Source organism: Nycticebus coucang, chromosome 14, assembly GCF_027406575.1.
Source record: "Nycticebus coucang isolate mNycCou1 chromosome 14, mNycCou1.pri, whole genome shotgun sequence".
Lineage (NCBI taxonomy): Eukaryota > Metazoa > Chordata > Mammalia > Primates > Lorisidae > Nycticebus > Nycticebus coucang.
In genome coordinates, this window is record NC_069793.1 from 33,471,877 (window position 1) to 33,498,186 (window position 26,310).

The 26,310-nt window shown below is 36.4% G+C and overlaps 1 protein-coding gene and 1 non-coding gene across 2 annotated transcripts in view; one reads left to right on the plus strand and one right to left on the minus strand.

Annotated features, from left to right (window-relative positions):
* Positions 1-26,310, plus strand: part of DCDC1 (doublecortin domain containing 1) — a 520,443-nt gene that overhangs the window by 4,270 nt on the left and 489,863 nt on the right.
* On the minus strand, positions 24,250-24,330 carry LOC128566240 (small nucleolar RNA SNORD66). Its single transcript, XR_008374524.1, has one exon. It is a non-coding gene; the product is annotated as a small nucleolar RNA SNORD66 (small nucleolar RNA).

The following is a 26,310-nucleotide window of genomic DNA, read 5'->3' on the forward strand; positions in this document are numbered from 1 at the left end:
GGTCCAATATACCGGAGGTAGTAGGTTCAAACCTGGGCCCGGCCAAAAGCTGCAAAAAAAAAGAATCATAGTAAATACCAACTTGTTATTTTTCCCATTCAATTCTTTACCCCTTTCTCTTGGCTCTGATGAACACTTTGGGTTTTCTGTGCATGTTCCAGTTACTATGAAATTTGTGATAATCTCTTCTATTCATGTGGGGATATAGACATGTTCCTGCATTTACCATGTTTTACCTCTTGATAAATCCATTGTAAGCCAAAAACATAACTGAGTAAAAAATGCATTAATACACCTAACCTACCAAGCATCATAACTTAGGCTAGACTGCCTTAAATGTGCTCAGAACACTTTAGCCAACCATTGGTCAAAATCATCTGGTAGCACAGTGTACTGAGCGTTGGCTGTTTAGCCTCATGATGGAGTGGCTGACTAGGAGCTGCAGCTCACTTTATTCCCCAGCATCAGGAGTATCTTACTACATATCCCTAGCCCAGAGAAAGATCAAAATTCAAATTTTAAAGTATGGCTTCTACTGCATGCATATCACTTTCACACCACGTAAAGTTGAAAAATCCTAAATCAAACCATGGTAAGCTGGGGACTATCTGTCATGTTTTTTAAAAGCATTCTCCCTTTCTATTTTTGTTTTATATTCCTAAAATTTTTTTTGGAAAAAAGTTTATTTTTGTCATGTAATTGACTCACAGAAGAAAGGTTAATCTGAATGATCAAAAGGTGTTAATTTATGGGTTAAAATGTGTTAAACAGTTGATAAGAAGTCTGTTTAAGTCAATTAGTATAATGGAGATATTTCTGAGTGTCGGAACCTTTTGAGTGTAGCTTAAAAATCACTAGTGTACATTAGCCATGGCACCTGGGTAAACATGCTATTGCATTCAGGTTTTTAAATTTGTGTGAATTCTAGTGAATATGAATAGGTGAACATATTTAGAAGAATTATAACTTTATTCATAAGACTCATCTTTTAAGTAAATTCATGCTTAATTTATCATTAGCAAAATGAAAAGCATAATTGGTAGTAATTGTTATCCTTGTTACTTATATATTGTTTTAAAAATAAAATGTAGCTGTGCTATATAACTATCAAAAAATTTCTGGTTTTAGTTTGTCTCCTTGCAAATCTTATTTAAAAAAATAAGATTAGTCTCATTATTATAGATTTTTAAATACTAAGAATCTCATATAGAAGGACTTTACCTAACAAATACAATAAGTATAACATAATTTTTGTACCCTCAATGAATCCCAGACAATAAAAACAAGAGGTAAAACATGGTAAATGCAGGAACATGTCTATATCCCCACATGAATAGAAGAGATTATCACAAATAAAAAAAAATAGGGACCTCTTATAGAAAGATAGAATCGATAAAGACATAAAACGTTTGATGTGGTCACTTAAAGAAATGATTTGCTTTCCCTCTTAAAATTACTAGAAATAGTATTATGAGATATTTTATTGTTGGTTAGTATCTCCAAAAATCTCAAAATAGCTAATGTTATTACAGCAAGTTTAACATTATTATGCTAAATCTCAATAGTTGAATACAATTTTTGTATGATGATAGGAATATTTAAGATGAATAAAGCATTACAACTTCAACAGTTCAAATCCATAAGAGATATAAAGGTAGAAAATCACATTTTAAAATGTATTCTTCACTTAGCATCAGGATTACTACAATACTATTCTTATTACTTACATCAGTTTACTAGTAATAAACACATTTAGCATTTTAGTTTCTTCTTGCAGCCTTTCAGTTTAGTTATTTAGAGACTGATGAAAAATGTCTTATATGCTAAGGGATTTCTGAAATGATGGATTAAATGCCAAAATAATGAAACCACACATCTTAAAAAATATACTGAAGAATAGATATTTGCTGATGAATTTCCACAAAAATATCATATTTTAAAAATATTTTAAGCAATTCATAATATTACTTTTTAATCTATTGTAGAAGCATTCTGAGTCTAGTCCTTTGTAGCTCATTAGCAATTTCTTTAATGAGTTTTTTTGGTGTGATAGATAGTTAAAGTAACAGACAAATGACAGATTGTTTGCCTTTAATGATTTCCCTGTTTCAAGCCCATTACAAAGCAATTAGAAATCTGACAGCATTTTCACTCTGCATTACTGATCATCTAAAGTGATGAGGAATGAGAGGTGATGAATATTAATTGTATATTTTCATATGATTATCATAAATTACTACCTTGTCTGATGTGCTGCAGGTGAAGCAGGAGCATTAGAGAAAGGCAGTCAGATATATTAATTTGAAAGACTATATGGTTTTTAAAAAAAATCTTTGTAGTGTAAATCCTGTCTACAATGTTAAGTCTTCTATGAATATTAAACTTGTATTCATATCCATTATACAATTCACTATGAATATTAAATTATTTGTAGTTTTTAATCTATATTTGAGGTAACATAAATACATTTTCTTATTTGAATACAGGAATAAGAAAGATTATTCTAAAAAAAAAAAAAAGAAAGATTATTCTATAGTGTAATGTACATATATTTAAGTTTAGGATCTTAAAAATTGAATTTAGAGAGTGAGGTATCAGTGAATTATGTTAACATGTATTTTATATATGTATATCTACATAATATTCAGATATATCAATATAGAGGAAAACACTTTCAGAAATAGATCTTATGTTAATCTTAGGTTAAAATCAGGAAATGCTGCAAAAGAAGAAGAGCTAAGAAAAGATGTAACCACAGTGGGGAAAAGATTCCCTATTTAACAAATGGTGCTGGGTGAACTGGCTGGTGACCTATGGAAGACTGAAACTGGACCCACACCTTTCACTATTAACTAAGATAGACTTTCACTGGATTAAAGATTTAAACAAGAAACTATAAAAATACTAGAAGAAAGTGCAGGGAAAATGCTTGAAGAAATCGGCCTGGGAGAATATTTTATGAGGAAGACCCCCCCAGGCAATTGAAGCAACACCAAAAATACATTACTGGGATCTGATCAAACTAAAAACTTCTGCACAGCCAAGAACACAGTAAGTAACGCAAGCAGACAGCCCTCAGAATGGGAGAAGATATTTTCAGGTTATGTCTTCCACAAAGGTTTAATAACCAGAATCCACAGAGAAGTCAAACGTATTAGCAAGAAAAGAACAAGTGATCCCATCTCAGGGTGGGCAAGGGACTTCACATGGCCTACAGACACATGAAAAAATGCTCAACATCCTTAATCATCAGAGAAATGCAAATCAAAACCACTTTGAGGTATCTTCTAACCCCAGTAAGAGTAGCCCACATCACAAAATCCCAAAACCATAGATGTTGGCATGGATGTGGAGAAAAGGGAACGATTCTGCACTGCTGGTGGGAATGCAAACTAATACATTCCTTTTGGAAAGCTGTTTGGAGATTGCTTAGGGATCTAAAAATAGACCTGCCATTCAATCCTTCACTTCCTCTATTACGTATATATCCAGAGGACCAAAAATCACTTTATAAGAAAGATATTTGCTCCCGAATGTTTATTGCAGCCCAATTCATGATTGCTAAGTCATGAAAGAAACCCAAGTGCCCATTGACCCATGAGTGGATTAATAATTGTGGCATCTGTACACCATAGAATATTATGCAGCCTTAAAAAAAGATGGAGACTTTACCTCTTTCATGTTTACATGGATGGAGCTGGAACATATTCTTCTTAGCAAAGTATCTCAAGAATGGAAGAAAAGTATCCAATATACTCAGTCCTGCTATGAAACCAATTTATACCTTTCATAAGAAAGCTATAACCCAACTATAGCCCAAGAAGAAGGGGAAATAGGAGAGGGTGGAGAGTGTAGGGGAGGGGGCAGGATGAGTGGAGGGAGGGTAATTGGTAGGACCACATCTATGGTGCATTTTACAAGGGTACATGTTAAATTTACTAAGTGTAGAATATAAATGTCTCAACACAATAACTAAGAAAATGCCATGAAGGCTATGTTAACCAGTTTGATGAAAGTATTTCAAATTGTATATAAAACCAGCACATCGTACCTCATGATTGCATTAATGTACACAGCTATGATTTAATTAAAAAAAAAAAAGAAGAAGAGAATGTGACCAGATGTAGAATGAAATATTTCTAGGTCCTCTAAAGCAGATCTTGTCTTAGCTCACAATACATCGTGGTTCCCCAGTTTCTTGCTTTAGGTAGATGAGGCTAAGCCTGTCATGAGGACACAAGCACTGCTGTTACTTGGTTCCTGCTTACACTTGGAATAAATTTGGTGCAGAAGCTACGTAACAGTAATAGTGTTCAATGCAGTGAGTAGCGGTAAACTTTAAGCATTTGAAATGATTAGAAATATATTTGTAACAATTTAAAGTAGCTTATATTTTACCCTGTTTCCCCTAAGACAGTGTCTTATTTTAAGGTGTGCTCCCAAAGATGCGCTAGGTCTTATTTTCAGGGGACGTCTTATCTTTCCTGTAAATAGGTCTTATTTTTGGAGGATGTCTTATTTTTGGGGAAACAGGGTAGTATCTCTGTAGTTATAGGTATTAATTGTTAATCAATGCATAATGAGTGCAGTTGATTTTCATTTAACTAATGAGGCCTTCATTCAGTCCTGTCCTTTGGACCATTTTTCTGTGGTTTGCTCTGCAGAATACCATCCCTTACAGATGTGTACCATCTTGGATCCATCTTTATAGATCTTTATTAATGAAGAAGGCCATACATACCATTCTCCTTATTCTATATTCAATTTTATATATTCCTGATTTTTAATGGCTCTAAAACATCAAGCAAACCAAGATTTCTGTCAGTCTTTAACAAAGACATAGAGTCAGTTCTGAAACAGGTCCTCAAAAGAGAGAGATGTGTCAATAGCTTTTGGTCTAGCATCAAAACCTTTTTTGAATTCCTCTCTTCCTAAATCATTTTTTTTCTATCCTACTGAATTGGAAAATGGAATAACAATGTCTGCAACATTGAAACAGATTATACTGTTAGCTTCTCGCTTGATAATATGACCTGTAATTCTATCATAGAAAGATTCTAAGTTCTTCTAGCATATTTGGCTCTTCATATACTATTTTGGTTGTTTTCCAGTTTTTTATGTGCTTCTATGTGTTACTAATTGATTGCTTAATTTGTTATTGAATATTCCAGGTTAAACTAAGCTAATTACCAAAATCACTTTTCCCTTGCTTTAAAGATAGGTATTTTTTTCCTTTTCCTGTCTCCAGTGACATTTTCCCACTCTTTTGAGATGGTGAGAGCAGAGAGAAATAGTTTGAATGAGTGGGTGGGAAAGAAATTTAAAAATAAAAACTTTTTTTTCCTTTTATAGTAGTTACTTTGCCCATGCAAACCATTTTTTTCTGTGTTGACACTTGTAAATATTTGACTAAAGTTTTAATTCATTTTTGAACGTCTTAAATTTTAAATTAACTATCCCTTCAAGAAAAAAAGCCTATAGGCCTATAATCCTAGCACTTTGGGGGGCCGAGGTGGGAGGATTGCTTGAGGTCAGGATTTCGAGACCAGCCTGAGCAACACAGTGAAACCTTGTGTAACTGTAAAAAATTAGCCAGGCATAGTGGTGAAAGCCTGCCTGTAGCCCCAGCTATTTGGGAGGCTGACGCAAGAGGATTGTTCTAGCCCAGGAGCTGGAGGTTGCAGTGAGCTATCATGATGCCACTGTACTCTAACCCAGGCAACAGAGCAAGACCTTGTGTCAAACAAACAAAACAGGGAAGGAAGGAAGAGAGGAGGGAGGGAGAGTTACAATGTGTTTCTTAGAGGCTGAATATCTAATTCCATAATTCTCAGTCACAGACATTTCTATTTATACTAGGCTTTGAAAAATGGAGAATTTTCTTGCTATTATTCAGTATTCAGATGGGGTTGGTTTACTTAGTATGGTGCCTCAACATGTCAGGCGATTCACCGTGCTTATTCTGTTCATGCTTGGGAGTTTAGCATTGCTGATTATTGGATGCTGGGATTATAATCAAAAGAATTTCAAGTAAATATGAAACAGACTTGAATCTATAAATTATCATTAAAAATGAATCATTAAAAAATTATTACCTAAAACTGTAATTAACTGTTTGTGTGGAAATCATCAGGTTCTAGTGGATCTTTTTGCACTTGGAGTACTGAAGATAGTGGGCCAAATTATTAAGCATTGTAACTGACAGTATATATAATGGACGCTTTATATTTATTGTCTACATGTGGTTTGTTATCAAATGGAAAATATTTTAAATAGTCATATTAACAGATATTTTATCAAATAAAATGGAAATTTCACTTTTTGAATCTTTAAGATAAAGAAATGTATTCCAACGAAATGTCCCATTTGTGGCTGGTCACTTTAGCCTATGCTGCTGAATAGCTCAGGTATTGAAAAAGGCCACTCTTTGCAGCCACATGGATGAAAAATTTTGCAAAATATTGGATTCTAATTTATATTACTTTCAACTGAATCAAGAAGACTTTGTCCAGCCAGGTGCAGTGGTTCATGCCTGTAATCCTAGCACTGTGGTAGGCCAAGGCTGGTGTATTGATGTGGCAGGTGTCTGTAGTCCCAGCTACTGGGGACACGGAGGCAAGAGAATCGCTTGAGCCCAAGAGTTTGAGGCTGCTGTGAGCTAAGACACCATGGCACTTTATCGAGGGCAACAAAATGAGACTCTATCTCAAAAAAAAAAAAAAAAAAAAAAAAGAAGATATGACTTTGTGAAGATTGTGAAAATTGTGAAGAGGTGGCCACCCCCTCAGTTTACAAGTCAAATTTACTGAAATTGGAAAATTCAAAGTGGAAATTGTAACTATTGTCAAAGAAAGAATAAATTAATCACATACACATTTGTAAATGTGTTTGAATATGTGTGTATGTTACAGTTCACAGAAAACAGAGAACTTAAAGTTTTTATGTATCTGTGAACACAAGTGACTAAAATAAACATTCTACCTGTATCCTCCAGCTGGCAAAATGAAAACTAATCCACAAGACTGATTTAAATCTGGTCTAATCTAAATGCCAAATAGCAGTGAGGACCACTTCTTACTCTTAGAGCAGTGGTTCTCAACCTTCCTAATGCCGTGGCCCTTTAATACAATTCCTGTGGGTCGCAACCCAGAGGTTGAGAACTGCTGCCTTAGAGGGATGCATAATCTTTTGCCTTTCATTTTGGGCGAGAATTTGTTTTATGAATGTAGTTATTAAATATGTGAATTTAGGTGGATGCAAAATTTCTCCCAGGATTTATTGAGCTAGTCATGCTATTATTATATTATTGTTATTATTATCATTATTATGTTATTTTTTTGAGACAGAGTCTCAAGCTGTAGCCCTGGGTAGAGTGCTGTGGCCTTACAGCTCACAGCAACCTTCAACTCTTGGGCTTAAGCAATTCTCTTGCCTCCACCTCCCAAGTAGCTGGGATTACAGGTGCCTGCCACAATGCCTGGCTATTTTTCTGTTGTCGTGGTTGCTTTAGTTGGCCTGGGTCAGATTCGAACCCACCAGCCTCGGTGTATGTGGCTGTCACCCTACCCACTGAGCTACAGGTGCCGCCGTCATGTCGTTATTAAAAGATCTCTCAAGTTAGTTTTGAAAGCATGTTTGGAAATTGAGCAGTACATTGTAGATAGGAAATTGTCATACTTTCCCAATATATGGAATGTTATGACTAGTTGACTTGTGTGTGTTGAAATTTTGCTACAGTAGTTGAAAGCTCTGACATTTCTATAGTATCTAACTGTGAGTTCATTGAAAGCACTGGTTTTTGCTATAGTATTTTTTGTAAGAGATAGGGCCTCACTCTGTTGCCCAGGCTGGAATGCAATTGTGCAAACATAACTCACTGCAACCTGGAATGCTGGGCCTCAAGTGATCCTCCTATCTCTCAGCTTCATGAATAGGTGGGATTATAGGTATATGCCGTCACACTCATTTTTATTTTTTATAAATTTGGGATCTCTTCATGTTGCCCAGGCTGGTCTTGAACTCCTGGCTTCAAGCAGTCCTTCCCCCTCAGCCTCCCAAAGTGCTGGGATTATAGGCATGAGCCACTGTACCCAGCCCGCCATAGTATTTTATGTTCATAGTGAATCCAATTATATTTGAACTTTATTGTTTATTTTTCACATTAGGGAATCTATGCTCAGTAAAAGCATAATGACAATTTTTTTTTCTTTTTCTTTGCTTTCTTTTTTTTTTTTTTTTGGAGACAGATTCTCACTCTGTTTCCCTGGGTAGAGTTACCCTGGCATCATAGCTCTCAGCAACCTCAAACTGCTGGGCTCAAGAGATCCTCTTGCCTTAGCCTCCCCAGTAGCTGGGACTATAGGCATGTGGCACAACACTAGGCTAATTTTTCTATTTTTTTTATTAAGAAGGGGTTTTACTCTTGTTTAGGCTGGTCTTGAACTCCTGTGCTAAAGCCACTGCCTCAGCATCCCAGAGTGCTAGGATTACAGACCTGAACCACCATGCCCGGCCATGATAATTATTTCTATCATCATTTAAATAAAAAGAATTATTTCTCCTCAAGAAAAGTAAATTTCTCTTCAGTAAAAAAATAATTGTTTTTCCTCTTGCAGACTGGTCAGTCCTTAGCAGTTATAGCATGTGGTCTCTTTATCAAGGAGTAAGAACAAGGCAAGCCCCCAGAGCACTATTTCATCACCTCTCATTTGGTACCTGCCCTAGATGACGATCTTCTAAAATTTTTAAATTTTACCTGAGGATAATATTATGTAATAGTTGTTGAAACAAATTAGAGGTAGAAATTTATGTAATCATATTTGAAGGATTTGTTTCCCAGTAATGGCTAAACAACTTTGCCGTTCTGTTTTATTTGACTTACAAGTACCTTTCAATAAATTATAAACTTCACATGATGACTTTTACAATCGCTTCCCTTTCCAGCCCTATAAAATACATTTTAAGCCCTTGAAAAGCTGTAGATATAAAATTCAGAAGACTTTGTCAGTATAAGCAGTATATTGTTAGAGTACCTGTAAACAGGAAGATTGTATTTTCATAAGGGAAGAAGAAAAATGAAAAAACTCTTAGAATCTAATTTAGCACATTGGTATAAAGATTTTCAGATCATTTATTCAAATAGTAGCTCCAGAATTAACATTAAACTTCTGCTTCTTTCTGATCAACAGGGCTTTCAGCTTCCTGGGTCAAGAGCTGTAATTAATGCATGTGAATAATAAACTTATACAAAATAAAAGAGAATTTCACGCTTGGGAGGAAAAGAAGTTTATATGCTTTTACCCTTACCTAAAGAACACTGTCCATTAAAGTAATTTAGACTGAAAGGAATTTTTTCCTGCTTCCATTTTAGAAAATTGACTTTAAAAGACTGAAGATTTCCCATATACTATTTAAAAACTTTTGTGAGCCTGCTCAATTGCTACATTACAATCTTTTATTTCTAAAGGATTACATGTTTCTCTCTCTAAAAGGAGAGCTATAGCAAGAGTTGACTGATCTTTTACCTGTAAAATATGCATATTTATGAAAAAAGTGGATACATTTGAAAAATTGCATGTATTTATGTGCTCCTATTTACTCATTACTATGGCAACCACCACACTGCCTAGTATTTATGTTGTCTAAGATTCACAGCACCTTTTCAAGAAAATAAATATGCCAAAACCATGTATTGTATTTACTTTAGTGTTTAGAAAAATATTTATCCGAATACATATTTTCAAAGAAAAATAGCAATAAATAATGTAAACTTTAGCCTGGCTCAAATGGTACTTTTTCTTGCAGTATGCTTTCAAAATTCAAATAATTACATTTATTCTCTTTTCTTTTCCTTGCTATATATGTAAAAATCAGAATAATAAATAGAAATAATGAATATTTTAAAACTTATGCGTTAATCTTGAAATGTAGTCTCTTGATATTTCTTCTTTTTATGAGTTACTATTTTGATTCATAAAATACTTTTAAAAATATGAAACATGAACACTTAAACCAAATATTTAATGCTAACTACATAAATCAGAAAATGTAAAGAGTTTGCATTTATGATTAAAGATGATTTTGATACCTATGAACAAAAGATTTCTACTTTGTATTTGGAATGAAAGGCATAGTTGCTATTATTTTTCTTAATTTAATTATTTAATCATTTTCTGACATGTGTAATACATACACAGAATTTTTTTTAGTGCTAAACATCAGAATGGAAATTGTGAAGCATAAAACCAGACATGTTTCATGTCATGTATTACCCGTTAAGAAAAACTGCAATGCAGCTTTTAAGTACAACAGAACAGTGAGCATATTGTCTCTGATACTTGTAAACAGAATGGATCTACAGTTTCACAGTTTATGTTGACAGTATCTTTGTGGGAAATGTAATTATCAAATGAATTATAACATGTCTTAGTAATAAGAATATTAATAGTAATTTTAATTACCTTTTTCAAGATAATTGGATATTTTCTCATAAGTATATGGGAAAAGGAGACATCAGGCTAATTAGGTATTTTAAATTTAGTTATCTTTAAAATAGACATTTAACATATATGTTCTATATTTTAGGAATTTTTCTTCAATTAGACATTTTTCTAAATAGAGTTAAAAGAATTTATAATCTATAAAATCTCAATGATTATTGCTTGATATTCCTCCTTGAATATGATTAATATACTTAAAAATTGAATAATGGTAATTTTAAAAATTAAATGTTTACTATCAGTTAAAACATTATTCTAAAATTGGCAAAGTTGAGAAATAATATTTTGCTCTACTAATGGATGCTGTTAGATGGGTTTTCAGATGATATTTCTTACAGTTTTTGAAATTTATCCATTTGCAAAAAGCATTTCAATTTGGAGATACACATCGACAGCCTTAAAATTGTTAATACACTTTGATCCAGGAATTTTAGTTCTAGGACCTAATAAACTATTTATTGGCATGGTTAAAGTGTATACATAAGAACCATAGGTTTGCTTACAGTAAGAACTAACTAGAATATTAAGCAGGTAATAAAAAATCATGTTCTCCACAAATATTTAATAATATAGGAATATTCTCATTAAGTGAATACAGCTATAATAAACTTTATACTTAATGTGGTCACATTTTTATTTAAAGAAAAGACTAAAATCATAGATGAAAGTCTAAAAACAAAAATGTAATGGTGTCTAATTCCAAGAACAGGAAATTGTAGGGCATTTTTAATATATGTATTTCTTCTAATCTTAATATGGGCATTTCTGCAACTCTAGTTATCATTGAAATTATTTTTAATGAGACGATTAAAATCGTGTTTACATTCATTATGATAGTTCACCATTGAATCCATTGTCTTTTTAAGTCCGGAAATATTTGGTATTCAGTAAATAATTTGTTGTTTGAATGGATGGATGATTGGCTCAGGAATTAACAATGTGGGAAAGTGGTTTTACAGAAAACACATTTGGATGGCCACAAAATACCTTGTTTATATTTAACTTGATTTGTGTATCTTAACAGCAGATGACAGGATAATAAAGTGATAAGAATATTCCATAACTGCTTTGCTAACCAAGTTCTGGTAGCATAGAGTAAACCAGATAGCTTAGATTAATCCTGGGACATTGAATTTGTATAGTTGTTCGATTATAGCAATTAAATCATCGTTGAAATGCCAACAATAAAAATAACTTATCTGAGAGACTAGAACTCCAGTCCTTAACCTCTTTACTTTTTTCCCCAGTTAGCTAGATTTTCATAAAATACCTGAAGGTCCGACCATGGGGTATAATGGCTTTCACCATAGTATGGAAATGTTTCATTATTTGGTAGACAGTAAGTAGCAATTAAAAAAGTGAGACCATGTTGTATGGCAGGAAATATGGTATTCTGCTACTGGAATGCTGCATTAATCTTTAAGGAACAGCTATACACTCTGGCTTGGTGGAATATGGCCAAAAACTCTTCCTAACAGTTTTCAAAGATGTGGTTTCTGGTATCTAAGAATGTTGCCATTTAAAACCATTACATCAATCTTTTAAATGTATCTGATAGAATATAAATTCCATATGATTTGTTAAAAAACCCTTTGTTAGGAACATTTCAAACACATACAAAAGGAAAAATAGTAAAACAAACCCTCATGTACTCCTTGCTCAAGCAACCATCAACTTTCTGCAATTCTTACCTTTACTTTCCTCCCTTTTTCTGTCAGAGTATTTTCAAGCAAACTACAACCATATTTTACTCGCAAATACTTTGGTTTGTATCTCTAACAGATGAGATAGATCTTAATGGTATCATTTATTCATACTCAACAAAATTTCCTTAATATCAAGTAGTATCCAGTTCACATTTAGATCACAATTGTCTCAATAAACATATCTTATGAAGTTGGTTTGTTCAAAGTAGCGTCTAAGGTTTATGCATTGCATTTGGTTTATATAGTATTATTAGTATTCCTAAGACTCATAATTTGTAACATTTCTCCCTTCTCTATTCCTTGCCATGTCACTTAACATGTTTCTGTACCTCCCATATTTCTCATAACAAGAAAATAGATCTAGAAACTTGATTAGATGCAATGTTTATGATGAGAATGCTTCATAGGTAGTCCCATGTTCACAATTCCTGGGTAATTACAAAGGAAAAACAATTTCTGGTTGTCATATTTTTTGGCATTAATATGGAGTCTGTCTGATAGAATCATCTAAGTTTCCCATCGCCCTTTTATTCACTGATGACAAATGCTACCTGAGAAAATGTTACCTGAATCCATGATGTCACTGTGGTGATTTTTTTGTTCCTTCTACATTTATTGCCTATGATTCTTCTATAAAGATTTTTCTCTCATCATCTCTTTGTTTATCCTGAATTATAGCTTATGCAGGAAAAGTAGTTTTTTTTTTTTTCCAGAACAATAATACGGTGCCCCAGCAATCTCCAAAAATACATAATAATTCTTTTTTAAAATGTTAGTCTTATATTGTTAGATACTCATGGCTTTTTATATGTTTGGTGTTTCAATCCTTTACATTTATTTTTCTGCAAAATCGCTCATTTGGGGTCAGTGTAATTCCCTTCAGGTTGGCTCTAATGTGCTTTTGACATGCCCATCTTTAAGAGGGTGTGTTAGAGTTCTGCTGGGAAAGAAAACCAAAAGGGTATGTGTGAACACACACACCACATGCAGGTATCTACCGTGTATGTGTGAGTGTGTGCGTGTGTGTGTGTTTGTCCGGCAACATCTACTGTTGCTTGTTTTTAAGCATGACTAGGTGTCACACACTCATTGGTTAATTTCTGGGCCCAGACATGAATACTATGGTGATTTAAAAACATTATAAGCTCTACTTCAACACTTGGAAATTTTACTTCCTCTCCTTTTCTCCATATATATATATATATTTTTTTTATTATTAAATCATGGCTGTGTACATTAATGCAATCATGGGGCACCATACAATGGTTTTATAGACTGTTTGACACATTTTCATCACACTGGTTAACATAGCCTTCCTGGCATTTTCCTAGTTATTATGTTAAGATATTTATATTCTACATTTACTAAATTTCACATGTACCTGGGTAAGATGCACCGCAGGTGTAATCCCACCAATCACCCTCCCTCCACACATCCTCCACACTCCCTCCCTTCCCTCTCCTCCTTCCCCCTATTCTTAGGTTGTAACTGGCTTATAGCTTTCATGTGAAAGCCATAAATTAGTTTCATAGTAAGGCTGAGTGCATTGGATACTTTTTCTTCCATTCTTGAGATACTTTGCTAAGAAGAGTATGTTCCAGCACCATCCATGTAAAAATGAAAGAGGTAAAGTCTCCGTCTTTCTTTAAGGCTGCATAATATTCCCTGGTATACATATACCACAATTTATGAATCCATTCGTGGATCGATGGGCACTTGGGCTTTTTCCATGACTTAGCAATTAGGAATTGGGCTGCAATAAACATTCTGGTACAAATATCTTTGTTATGATGTGATTTTTGGTCTTCTGGGTATATACCTAGTAGAGGAATTATAGGATTGAATGGCAGATCTATTTTTAGATCTCTAAGTGTTCTCCAAACATCTTTCCAAAAGGAATGTATTAATTTGCATTCCCACCAGCAGTGTAGAAGTGTTCTCTTTTCTCCACATCCATGCCAACATCTCTGATCTTCGGATTTTGTGATGTGGGCTAATCTTACTGGAGTTAGATGATATCTCAAAGTTGTTTTGATTTGCATTTCTCTGATGACTAAAGATGATGAGCATTTTTTCATGTGTCTGTAGGCCGTGCGCCTGTCTTCTTCAGAGAAGTTTCTCTTCAAGTCCCTTGCCCAGCCTGCGATGGGATCACTCGTTCTTTTCTTGCTTATACATTTGAGTTTTCCGTGGATTCTGGTTATTAAACCTTTGTTGGAGACATAACCTGCAAATATCTTCTCCATTCTGAGGGCTATTTGCTTGCCTTACTTACTGTGTTCTTGGCTGTGCAGAAGCTTTTTAGTTTACTGAAGCTTTTCAGTTTCAGGTCCCAATAGTGTATTTTTGAAGCTGCTTCAATTACCCTGGGGGGTCCCTCTCATAAAATACTCACCCAGACCGATTTCTTCAGGGGTTTTCCCTGCACTCTCTTCTAGTATTTTTATAGTTTCATGTCTTAAGTTTAAATCTTTAATCCAGTGAGAGTCTATGGTAGTTAATGGTGAAAGATGTGGGTCCAGTTTCAGTCTTCTATAGGTCACCAGCCAGTTCACTCAGCACCATTTGTTAAATAGGGAATCTTTTCCCCACTGAATATTTTTAATTGGCTTGTCAAAGATCAAATAACAGTAAGTAGCTGGATTCATCTCTTGGTTCTCCATTCTGTTCCAGACATTTACTTCTCTGTTTTTGTGCCAGTATCATGCTGTTTTGATCACTGTCGATTTATAGAATAGTCTGAGGTCTGGTAGTATGATTCCTCCTGCTTTGTTTTTATTTCTGAGTAATGTCATGGCTATTTTTAGGTTTTTTCTGATTCCATATAAAACGAAGTATTATTTTTTCAAGATCTTTAAAGTATGACAGTGGAGCTTTAATAGGGATTGCATTAAAATTGTATATTGCTTTGGGTAGTATGGACATTTTAACAATGTTGATTCTTCCCAGCCATGAGCATGGTATGTTTTTCCATTTGTTAACATTTTCAGCTATTTCTTTTCTTAGAGGTTCATAGTTCTGTTTATAGAGATCTTTCATGTCCTGTGTGAGATAAACTCCCAAATATTTCATCTTCTTTGCCACTACTGTGAATGGAATAGAGTCCTTGACTGTTTTTTCAACTTGACTATTGTTGGTATGTATAAAGGCTACTGATATATGAATGTTGATTTTGTAACCTGAGATGCTGCTGTATTCCTTGATCACTTCTAAGAGTTTTGTAGTAGAATCCCTGGGGTTTTCCAGATATACAATCATATCATCTGCAAAGAGCGAAAGTTTGATCTCTTCTGACCCTATATGGATACCCTTGATCGCCTTTTCTTCCCTAATTGCAGTGGCTAAAACTTCCATTACAATATAAAAGAGCAGTGGAGACAATGGGCAGCCTTGTCTGGTTCCTGATCTGAGTGGAAATGATTTCAATTTTACTCCATTCAATACGATATTGGCTGTGAGTTTGCTGTAGATGGCCTCTATCAGTTTAAGAAATGTCCCTTCTATACCAATTTTCTTAAGTGTTCTGATCATGAAGGGATGCTAGATATTATCAAAAGCTTTTTCTGCATCAAATGAGAGAATCATATGGTCTTTGTTTTTTATTCGTTTATGTGCTGATTTATACTTATAGATTTACGTATATTGAACCAGACTTGAGACCTTGGGATAAAACCGACTTGGTCATGATGTAGAATTTGTTTGATGTGTTGCTGGATTCTGTTTGTTAGGATCTTGTTGAATATTTTTGCATCTATATTCATTAGTGATATTGGTCTATAATTTTCTTTTCTTGGGTCTTTTCCTGGGTTGGGGATCCGGGTGATGTTTGCTTCATAGAACGTGTTGGGTAATCTTCCTTCTTTTTCTACATTTTGGAACAGGTTGAGTAATAAAGGTAATAGTTCCTCTTGATAGGTTTGGTAGAATTCTGATGTGAAGCCATCTGGTCCCGGGCTTTTCTTTTTAGGGAGATTTTGTATGGTTGGTTGATGCTATTTCAGAACTTGGTATTGGCCTGTTCAACATTTCCACTTGATTCTGGCTATGTCTTGAAAGGTGACGTGCTTCCAAGTATTGGTCAGTTTCCTTCAGATTTTCATATTTCTGAGAATAAAGTGTCTTGTAATATTCATTAAGGATTTTTTGAATTTCTGAGGAGTCTATTGTTATTTCGTCTTTGTCATTTCTGTTTGTTGAGATTAGAGATTTTAGTCTTTTTTTCCTGGTTAGGTTAGCCAAAGGTTTATCTATTTTATTGACCTTTTCAAAAAACCAACTTTTTGATTTATCGATCTGTTGTATAATTTTTTGTTTTCAATTTCATTTAATTCTGCTCTAATTTTGGTTATTTCTTTTCTTCTACTGGGTTTGGGGTTGGGATGTTCTTCCTTTTCAGTTGCTTGAGTTGTCCCATTAAGTTGTTAACTTCCTTTCTTTCCATTCTCTTGAGGAAGGCTTGCAGTGCTATAAATTTCCCTCTTAGGACTGGCTTTGCAGTCCCAGAGGTTCTGATAATTCGTGTCTTCATTGTCATTTTGTTCCAAAAATTTGGCAGTTTTTTTCTTAATCTCATCTGTGACCCAGCTATCATTCAGCATAAGGTTATTTAACTTCCATGTTTTTGTATGAGTATGCAGATTCCTATTGTTACTGAGTTCAACTTTTATTCCATGGTGGTCCGAGAAGATGCAAGGAATAATTTCTATTCCTTTAAATTTACTGAGGTTAGACTTGTGACGTAAGATGTGATCGATTTTGGAGTATGTTCCATGGGCTGATGAGAAGTATGTGTATTCAGTTTTGTTGGGATGAAATGTTCTGTAGATGTGTGCTAAATCCAGATGTTAGGTGCTTAGGTTTAAATCTAAAATTTCTTTGCTCAGCTTCTTCTTGGAGGATCTATCCAACACTCCCAAAGGTGTGTTGAAATCTCCGACTATTATGGAGCTGGAGGAAATCAAGTTGCTCATGTCTGTTAGAATTTCTCTTATAAATTGAGGTGCATTCTGACTGGTGATTAAATATTAATAATTGAAATCTCATCATATTGAGTATTACCCTTAACAAATATGAAGTGACCATTCTTATCCTTCCTTACTTTTGTTTGTTTGAGGCCTATTCTGTCTGCAAATAGAATTGAAACACCTGCTTTTTTCTGATGACTATATGCCTGAAATATGGACGACCATCCTTTCACCCTGAGTCTATATTTATCTTTTAAGGTAAGATGTGACTCTTGTATGCAGCAAATATCTGGCCTGAGATTTTGTATCCAGTCAGCTAACCTGTGCCTCTTTAGAGGACAGTTTAAGCCTTTCACATTAATGGAGACTATTGATAAGTCTGGTAAAATTTTGGGTATCGAGTTTTTTGAAAGTCCAGTGGACAATTTTAATCCTTTCGCCACTGTGGAAGTTGGAGTTTGATCAAAAGTTTCTGAATGAGTTTACTTTTGTGGTATAGGATTGGCCTGGTCATTATGGAGGATAGGTCTGAGAATATCCTGAAGAGCTGGTTTGGTTATGGCAAATTTCTTCAACATATGAATGTCATTAAAGTATTTAATTTCTCCATCATAAATGAAACTCAGTTTAGCTGGATACATGATTCGTCGTTGAAAGTTATTTTGCTTTAGGAGATTAAAAGGCGATGACCACCCTCTTCCTGCTTGAAAAGTTTCAGCAGAGAGATCTCCAGTCATTCTAATATTCTTCCCTTTGTAGGTAATGGATTTCTTATGTCTGGCTGCTTTCAGAATTTTCTCCTTCATATTAACTTTAGTGAAGTAAATTATGATATGCCTGGGGATGTCTTATTGGGAGTGACTTGTGCTGGGGTTCTGATACGGTCTGCTATCTGAATTTCAGAATCTCTTGGCATGTCTGGAAAATTCTCTTTCATAATTTCATGGAGAAGGGCCTCTGTGCCTTGTGAGGCCACTTCATCACTTTCAGAGATTCCAATGAGGCGGATATTCGCCTTCTTTGAATTATCCCAGAGCTCTCTGAGAATATGATCCGTTTTTGCTCTCCATTTCTCTTCCTCTTTGAGAGTTTGGGAGCATTCAAAGGCTTTGTCTTCAATGTCAGAAATCCTTTCTTCTGCTTGCTCCACTCTGTTACTGAGGGCTTCTACTATATTTTTCAGGTCTTTGAGGGCTGCAAGTTTTTGCTTCAGTGCATCAAAATCTTTGGTGGTCTTGTCTTTAAATTCGTTAAATTCTTGAGACAACTTTTGAATTTCTCCTGTAATTCCAACTTTTGAATTGCTCCTCGAATTTCTAATTCCAAATTTTCCTCCGTTCTGTTAATGTTGTTTGTGGTCCAAATTCTGAATTCAATTTCTGATATCTCGGCCAGCTGTTTATGAATGGGATCTTCAGTTACATCTGCCATATCTTTCCTTGGCGGGGTTGATCTATTCTGGTTATTCATGTTACCAGAGTTTTTCTGCTGATTTCGCCCCATGATTGTTTTACACCATTTGATTTTTCCCCTGGAGCTTTGTCAAGGACCCGTACAGTGCTATGGCCTGAGAAACTGGGGACCTGTTTCGTGTCGTGGGGCTAAGTGGTTCTGTCTTGTTTTCAGCTGGTCTCTGTTTGACCTTAGTGAAACAGTTAGTCTGGGTTGAAGTCTCAGCTGTGGAGAAATACCAGCGATTAAGTCACCGCGCCCCCCACAGGCAAACAATTGGAAAAGGAAAATCAAACTTTCCTGCAACCACACAGCCAGGGCACCACTTGAATAGTCCTCGGGTGATTGGCTCAGTTCAAAAGGTCCAAATCAATTGTCTCAGTCAGTACCTGTCTCAGGTGGGAGAGTTTAAAAGGTCTCTGGCAACTGGATCGCAGGGGTCTGGTGACAACTCAGATATGACTTGCTCCGGTACTCTGTGAAGTCAGGAAGACCCACCCAGCAAATAGATTAGTCTGGGAAGGTTGATGCCTCCTTCCCCACCTTGCACCTCTGTCACATCCAGTCACTGCTAGCCCCACAGGGCTGTGACCCAATTGCCTCTAGTGAACAGATACTCCAAGGGTTTGCACCTGCCTGAATCACAGGGAAATCTATTTCTGCTCAGCCAGGCCACTGCGCTCTCCCTCTATCCAGTAGGGGGAGGTGAGGCCTGACAACCTCAGGGCGCTTGATGGAGGCTGGGGGGTGTTCACTCAGTCCAGCCCCACCCCTGATTGACGTTACTGACAGAACAGAACAGAACAACTTTGCGGGAATTTGTTTCTGTCCCTGCTAAGTTTCCCTGCAGAAGAGAAGCTGTTTTGAGTTCTCAGAGCCTGCGCCTCAGGCCCTGTCTTTGCTCGTGTAGGTTTGTATTTGGTTAGCTGTTAGTTCTAGCCTCCGCCTTCCTTTGTGTATAGGCTGACAATCCCATGAGGGCTGGGTGCATCTTAGGCTCAGTAAAGCAGTCCTCTGTGTCAGCCCCACCCTGGGAATTTTTGGCTATGTGCATGTGTTTTCTTAGTCCCTGCATTCCACCCAGGCTGGTACCACCTCAGGCAAACCCTTTACTGACGGGGCCTGCATTTCCGTCCCAGATCTGTTCTGCGGTGGTTGCCACCTGGGAAGATGCCCGGCCTCCTCTGGTTGCCCAAGGAGACGGGGTGTGGCTTCAGAATATCCAGGGGTAAGCCCTATTGTTGCCAAAAGATGGCTGCTGCTCTGTGCCTCAGGGCATTGCTGCTCTGGTGTGGTTCCCTCTCAGCCGACAGTCCTCTCCTCACTCCTGTGCCGCAGAATCAGCACTGTCCAGCAGCAGTTCAGGCTCTGTCCATACCTCCAAGAATCTGGACTCCTGGGGGACAGGCCTCCAGACCTCAGAGTGAGAGTGGAGAGGAATGCTGGGAGCTCAGAATTGCAGGTAGAGAATATATACAGTTTTATACAGTTTTATTCCTGGCAGGAGGACACCGTGGCATGATAGTAGGGGAGATAGGTCCAGTTTTTAGAGGGTCTTTCCCGTCAAGTGTAGTGGGAGAAACTTTGAATTTTTCTCGTTTGTTTGTGGGACACTCCGAGCCATTCTCATGGGGGAGGGGACTCCCGTCCACTTGGTGATGGATTTTGTACCTTTTGTTTGTATCCTTGGGGTCGCAGCTCACCTCAGCGTTCTTCAACCTTCTCTCCTGGTGCAGCTCTAATCCACCAGGTTACTTGCTAAATTTCTGTCCTTTAACTCTCCTACTGGACGGGAGCCTCTGTGGAAAGCTGCCTTCAGTCAGCCATCTTGTCTTCCTTTCTGTTATATTTTTACTCTATTTCTTTCATGGCATTTTGTCTCTTGTGATTAGAAGTTTTTTTTATAGGCCTCTCTGTCATATATTGCATGTTGTTATTTGACTAAGTTTTTTAAAAATGTCATGTGACCATAAGGTGATGAGTATTGAAAAATTACTTCAGGACTGAGTGTTTATTATAATTATTAGAAGCATGCAATTATTCAAAGCATCATGAATATATTACCATTTTTCATGCTTAATAAACATGAAAAAGTTTATGAGAGATATATTGATATAGATTGGCGAGGATATACTTATTTCTTGATTGGAAGAATGGTGGAGCTGTCCTTTGGCTTGAGGTCTTGGAGTGGGCACAAAAAGAATGCTTTTGTTTTATAAAATGAGAAATGGAGACTGTCCAAGGATAAACTTTAATTAGGAGAGGTGGTTTCTTGGGAAGATGCACTTTAGAAAAGCATATTTGTAGAAGGCAAGGATCTGGAAATGATTTTCTTTAAAGTATCCACACTTTCATGCCCCTTGGAAAATCTCCACAAATTTGATAACTTGAAAACTGCCAGCACTGTGATCTTCAGTAGCTCTTCAGGAACTAACATGTGTACCAAACACATCAACCTCATGAGGTGGGACTATTCTTACCCTCATTTTACAGATGAAGAAAGTGAAACACAAAGGTTATGTGACTTGGCCAATGTGACCCAGCTAGTGAGTGGGCAGCAAGAAGGCAAACATAGGCAGGGTGGCTCCAGACTCATGACTCCTATGTACTGGAATGCCCTTTGTAAAAGAGGATAAAAGAGCAGATCTGAGGGTTGGGCATGAGACAGGAGCACATATTCATGTAAAATTGTTAAGAAATAGGAAGTAAAGTAGTGGTTTTTCAATGTGTCAGCAAAGAAACCATGCATGTGTTAATAAAATATAAGGCAATGCCTTTATCTGTATTCTGTTAAGATACCATAGTATTTAGTGTCCATCAAATTAAAATTAACACATTTTTATTCCTTTAATTTCTCATGAACAATTAGTTATTTAATTAGCAATGTGCAGGATGTTATCTTCTGAAACTAGTCTGCATATTTTACTTAACCTGTGAAAACCTCGGCTTTTAGTGAGGATGGCACTGTTTTTATAGTAACATTACAGAAGAATTTAATAGTGGTGATGATTTCACACTTACATAACTCATTCCACTAAGAGCATCCTGAAACTATTTTGCACAAAGAAAAAATAAAAATCTATACTCATCACTAAAATGATTACTTTTACTGAAAATTAGGATTATAATCAGGCATAAGTAAAAAATAACGATGTTTCAACAGTGATTTTTGAATAGTTGGGTATAAATTTTATTTTTTTAATAGTTGGATTATATAATAAACACATCAGAACAGTCAATGGATTTTTTTTCTGCAAGGCGATTCACTCTGTAATCCAGTGATTTTCAACTGGTGTGCCATGGCTCACTGGTATGCCGTGAGAGGATCATAGGTGTGCTCGAAAACTTTTAAAGCTCATTAAGTTATCTTTAAGAGAAGTTCGAAGTACAGTAAGCATATTCTTTTTTTTTTTTTTTTTTTACTCTTTTTTTGATCAACATAATTTAAGTGTGCCATGGAAGTTTAATTACAGGTTCAAGTGTGCCATGAGATAAAGGCTGAAAAACCCTGCTGTACTCAATCATATAATTTTGCCTTGAGATACACAGCTGGATTTTTACTCATAGGCATTCCCCAATTAGGAAAGATTCAACCAATGAAAGAATTCAGTAGGCAATGGTTGCTAAGGACAACTTAGAAGAGAACCTTGGCCCTCCTATTGTGAGAAGACCTAAAGGGGCAGGGGGATATGAGGGGCAACAGCCTTGGTCTCCAGTGGAAATACCAGAGGAGTGCTGGGTGGATCACTCTCATTAAACTTTTTTTTTTTTTTTTTGGTTCATTCTTTTTAATTTCAGATTAACATGAGGGTAAAAACCATTAGGTTATATAGTTTACATATGACAGGTGAAAGTCAGAGTTGTAGCTATGTCCTACATCCAGGGAGAGTACCATATTTCCATGGATTGTACCCAATGGGTAGGAAGGTTTCGATCCCATCCTCTTGTCCCCCCTTCTTGAGTTTAACTGAGATTTTCTCTCATCTGGGTCTGTGATTGTTAATCTCCTAGTTTTGAATTGGTATTAAGTATATGTGATGCTTGGAGAATATAAAACTTCTCTTATTAAACTATGAGGAGAGAAATACCTTTTATTTGATATAGATTCCAATTCACCTAACATTTCTTTCTTTTTTTTTATTAAATCATAGCTGTGTACAGTAAACATTTCTAGAATGTTTACCATGTGCTAAGTGGTGTGCCAAATGCTTTCAATTTCACCATTTAATCTTCATAACCATGTGAATAACCCTACTTTGCAGATGAGACTAGAAAGTTGCAGAGAAAGATATGGTCATTTCCTTATGTATTGCATATGTGAATTCCTTCATAATACTTGTAGGTATCAAGTTACATTTCTTTTATTCTTCCATATGCTTACTTAGCAGTAATTGTAGCATCATATTCTTTGAGCTTCTTGTTTCTCGTAGATTATCTAAGAAGTTTAGAGCTTAATTGTAGTTCATCAAGGAAGTCCTTCAGCTGGCCTCTCCCAAATGGGGAAGAGCCCTGGCATCAATTTGTCTGTTGGTGCTTCTGGTCTTATCGATAATGCTCCTTTTGCCATAGCTTCTTAGTGACCCATGTCGCCACTACTGATTGCATCATCTAACTGGCTCTATTGGTCTATGCTTCAGGAAAGTCTCTCTAGCCCCAATTCCAGCTCAGCTTTGCAAGCTGGCATGGTTTTTGAAAGAGGGTTTATTAGTTAGGGTTCTCCAGAGAAGCAGAACAAAAAGGATGTATGTGTGTGTGTGATGATCGCAAAACAATATTTCAGTTAATGATGGACCACATACAATGGTGGTCCCATGAGATTATAATGGGGCTGAAAATTCCTATCACCTAGTGATGTCATAGCTGTTGTAATATTGTAGCATATGACTTTTTCTATGTTTAGACACACAAATATTTATGATTATGTTAGAATTACCTGTATCATTCAGTACAGTAAAATTCTATACAGGTTTGTAGCGTAGGAGCAATAGGTTGGTGGGGGTTAAGGGGGAACTACAGCCTCAAAGCCATATATGGTCCTCCAGATCCCCAAGTGTAGCCCACCATCCAAATCTAAACTTCACAGAACAAGTCCCTTTATTAAATGGATTTGTTCTGTAAAATTGGCTTGAGTCAAAAGGCTCCACTCAAGGATCTTGAAGGCCAAATGTGGCTCCAAGGCCACAGGTTCCCCACCCTTGGTAGCTGTGTAGGTGTGTAGTAGGCTATACTCTATCTGGGTCTATGATGTTCATACCATGAAATCACCTAATGGTGCATTCCTCAAAATGTATTCCTGTTGTTAAGTGATGCATGACTCTGTGTGTATGTGTATATGTGTGTGTGTGTTTATGGTTGGTGGGGGAGAGATTGGTTTTTAAGAATTGGCTCAAGGGATTGTGAAGGACAGGTGAGTCCAAAATCTGATGGGGTAGGCTAACAGGCTGGAGACTTAGGGAAGAGTAGTAATTCAACTCCAAAGATAGTCTGCTGGCAGAATTCCTTCTTACTCAAACACTTCAGTCTTCATTCTATTAACCTTTAACTGATTGGATGAGGCTACCCCGATGAAAGGGGGTAGAGCGCTTTATCCTACCCACCCATTTAAATGTTGACCTCATCCAGAAAACACTTTTGGAGAAAACAGCCAGATCAAGTATCTGGTCACCGTGGCCCAGACAAGCTGGCACGTAATATTAATCATCATAGAAGATATGATGCTGTGCTCAGAGTGCCTTCACTGTGTCCCCCGAATCACAGCTTGCATTGCCTGGCCTTTCAAATCTACTTTCCCTCTCCCTCTCCCACAACCCCCTCTCCTTCTTGTTCAGAAATACACATATACCCCATGTAGCCTTTTCTTTTCCAATGTTTCACTGCCCCCAGAGTAGTTGTTCTGGGGTAGATTTGTCTATTGTAATGGTAGACAATTCTCCCTAATCTTATTTATATCCTGGGAAATCCAGAACTGTAACTTAAAAGCCTATTAGGCCCACATTTTGATAATGCAACAAGGCTCTTATATCATCCCTCAATAAAGAAAAAGCAGACCTCTGAAATAAGAAAGCCTAATCACCATTACCAGTGGAGCTAGTGATGAGGAAATGCCTTCTTTCATTCTTCCTTAAAGAGTAAACATCTTCTTTTCAAGACAAAAACAGAGACTTTTTGGTACCTTCTTTAGAAAGCAGTGAACAATAAAATAAATGTTTACAACTATTTAGATACAGAGTGGTACTTTCTCATGTAAAAGGGAGGCTATTTATATACAGATAAGTGACCATACATCTTGATTTTCCTGGGACAGACTGTTTGGATAATAAATTATTTGGCTAGTTTAGATATAGAGAATTAATATTGCTTTAGTTTTATAAGGCGAATGTCTCCCTCCCATCCCCAGACCTCTGTTGGGGGGCTGGCCCATGGTTCCTGCCCACTCCCAGGTACTGGCCTACTGAGTCAGTCCTCCACAAACCTCCCGCTGTTTCCTGCAGACCACCACTGCCTCTCTGTGCTCCCAGAGTGCTACTCCCAGGTTCCCTGCAAGATACTGTTGGGTTTTCTCTTTTTCCCCTGCCCTGCTGGGAGAGGTCAGCAGAGTAATCCTTCTACTCTGACATCTTGCTCAGCCCCCTTTAGTCCTGTAAGGAATCATTTCTCCTCTGAAAACTATGTTGCTGAGGTGGATAGGTGTATTCTTGGCATCTAAAGTACAATTTCCCATGTTAAGTACTATGAATGCAAAGTGGACTTGACAGACTGGTTTTAGCTCTCATAAATTTTTTTTTTAACTATAATACTATTGGAAACATTTCATATATTTCTAGGAGTTATCAAATGAGACAAGGAAACTGATCAATATATTTGTATATATTTGTTTCTGTAGTATCTTAGTCTATTTTGGCTGCTATTATAAAATACCTTAGACTAAATAACATAAACAAAATAAATTTATTACAATTCTGGAAGCTGGGAAGTCCAAGATCAAGATGCAAGCGATGTCTGGTGAGGTCTTGCCTCCTTATAGACCATATATCCTTACGTAGTGAAAAGGAAGGGCACCACTCTCATAATTTAATCACCTCTCCAAAGGCCTAGCTTCTTAATACTATCACATTGGGATTAGGTTCCAACATAGGAATCTTGAAGAGAAACAAACATTCTGACCAAAGCACATAGGAAAATTTATTCTTAGTTTCAAGCAACCAACCAACTTAAATATGAACCCTTAGAAAATGGATTGAAGAAGTCAAATTTGGCCAGGTGCAAGTGGCTCATACTTGTAATCTCAGCTCTTTGGGAAGCAAAAAAGGGTGGATTTCTTGGGCCCAGGAGTTTGTTGGGCAATAAAATGAGATCTTGTCTCTACAAAACTTTAAACAAAATGAGATCTTGTCTCTACAAAACATTAAAAAATTAGCAAGGCATGGTGGCATACACCTATAGTTCTAGCTACTTAGGAGGCTGAGGTGGGAGAATTGCCTGAGCCCAGAAGTTTGAGATTACAGTGAGCCATGATCATGCCACTGTACCCCGGCATGGGCAACAAAGCAAGACCCTGTCACTAAAAAATAAGCCTATTTTAGTGTAGGCCAAAGTCTGGTGACTGGGAATAAATAGAGTGTACAGGATGTTAAGAAAAGTTTACATTGAAGAATAGTAAGGAAAAGAGGTTTATTTCTTGCTCATATG